Below are 2,283 nucleotides of genomic sequence, written 5' to 3'. Positions count from 1 at the left end.
AACCAGAGAGTGATAAAAACATGATTTCTGAATTTCCGCATTCTTTGTTCTTCATAGTCTCTGGGCAGTATCAAAATATTCACTATCAGAAAGAAACTTCCTCTGAGATAAAGAATTGATTTTTCTTTCCCTTTGTGAAATATTTGATCATTCTTTTGTATACCATTATTCATTCCTCCCTTAATAGGCTTGGTTCTATTCCCAAAAAAAGGAGTAAATAAAAACATTAAAAGTCAGCAGCTATGAAGTCCCTCAGTTATAGTAAGGGAAGGGCCTGACAAGGCAACCAGGAAAATGCTATTAAAAAGGGACCATTGGTAGAGCAGAGATCCTATTTATTCTTCTTGATTTCCTTATCAGACTGTGTGTGAGCAGATGGAGACTCATGTTCTTCTGGGATCACATTTAGGGACTTGGTCTGCTTCCTGGCACATTGGTACAGCTCATTCAGCAGAACTCTTGGATCATGTTCTCCTCAGAGAATGTCCAAGAGACAGTTTGACCTTTCTTGTCTGGTGTCTGCTATCCCTGAATTCCCTCCTTTCCCCTCTGGAACAGGATCAAAGTAGGAAGCTGCTTGGTGAGAGGTGATATGCTCACTTTGTACCATGTACTGACATCTGGGTAGTGTCTGACATTCACTTTCCCAAAATCCAGCCCTATGCAATTGTACTTGAGGGAGAAGTCAGCATAGATAGCAGTAAATGACTGGCACTAATTAGACCAATTGGTAAAGAGTTCCACAATCCGTAACATGCTTGTCCAGTTCTAGCTCTTCATCAATTGTCTTGCCATTAAAGTACTTGAGGTACTTGGGGTCCATGTAGGGGGGGAAGTTTGCAGGTCATGAGGAGCATTTAACACCATAGTTTTGCAGATTGTTTGAATTCTAATCTGTGTTTGTGCTACCTGTAAAAATAGATTGTGGTTTCTCTTAGGCTCTCAGATACTCAGAAAGTGCATCATTCAGAGTATATTTGGGCCAACTTTCCACTAACGTGTATCACATGACTTGAGTAAGAGTCATTCCCAAATTTCTGCTTATGTTATCTCATTCTTTACTGTATGATATCACACAAGACCCTTGTAGTGATGGAGAGAGTTCTATATCAAGGCCATTTATAACTTGGTTAATTGGTATTTTTTTAAGTTTTACTGAGGAATAAGAATGAGCATTAAGAAAGCTAGTCACTTTTTAAACAACATAATAAAAGTCACTATATATGCCATTATTGAACAAAAACTAATAGTTATGACAATTTCTTACTGAAAACAGACTTATTTCTTGCTTTGAGTTTTGAAAAATGTTTTATATCATTTGTCTCATTTGAACTTCACAACAAACCCATGATGTAGGTGCTACAGATATTTTTAGCCCATTTCACAGGTGATGAAATTGAGAATCAGAGAGTTTAAGAGACTTGGCAATAGTCACATATCCAGTAAGTGTTGGAGATGGTTTTGAAACTCAAATGTTTTTGACTCTATGTATAACACATTATCCAAAACTTTATGTTGTAAAATACCAATCATGCTACTTTCTTATTGAAAATAATTTTCTTCAGATAATGAATACTCAAGTAATATTACTGAGATAGGGTAATTTTATTAGTGCAGCAGCTTTCTCTAAAGCTTGGAGTCATGGAGAGAGGGAAATTTTCTCTGAGGAGGCAGTATCATTGAACCAGATTGATTGAAGTGCTTCATTACACCATCAACCTTGCCCTTGGCACCAGCCATACTCCAGAAATAATCAAGTAGTGCTTATCACAGTGTTTCTGAATGAAAAAGCTGAGAGAGAACAAGCCTGGGCATCAGCATTTCCTAAAATCTTCCCAAAAGAGCAGATACATGTTTAACATTAAACTGTGCTTTTTCCTCCCTCCATCTCTCTTTCTCAGAATTTTCTGTAGACAGAAAATTCTCTAAGTCTTCACACATTTCATGACATCACAACTAGTGGGATCCTGGGAAAGCACCTGAATCTACATGGCCATCCTGATAGAGTGCCAAGTTTCAGCAAGATTATACTCACAAAGGTAAATTTTCATAATCATAAAATATAATTCTTATTTTTCAGGGTGGGGAGATAGTAGAGAAAGATATAATTGAAGCAAACTTCTTAACCAACTGATACTAATAGGATTACCCTAGTGGTGTTGGGCAAATAGCATTCAGGTAAAATTTCTATTTTCCAAAGTTTATTCATTCAACAAAATTGAATACCTTAGAATACCATAAATCCTTTTTTTTTTGGAGAGGGGAGAGGGAGGACAAGGAGAT

The 2,283-nt window shown here is 36.8% G+C and overlaps 1 pseudogene; it reads right to left on the bottom strand.

Moving 5' to 3' along the window:
- Positions 1–331: 331 nt before the first annotated feature.
- LOC114053964 lies at positions 332–857 on the bottom strand (annotated as a pseudogene).
- Between the last annotated feature and the right edge of the window lie 1,426 nt (positions 858–2,283).

Source organism: Vombatus ursinus, unplaced genomic scaffold (genome assembly GCF_900497805.2).
Source record: "Vombatus ursinus unplaced genomic scaffold, bare-nosed wombat genome assembly UNPS02014812.1, whole genome shotgun sequence".
NCBI lineage: Eukaryota > Metazoa > Chordata > Mammalia > Diprotodontia > Vombatidae > Vombatus > Vombatus ursinus.
The sequence above is the reverse complement of the archived record's forward strand: the minus strand, read 5'-3'. Positions and strand labels throughout refer to the sequence as shown.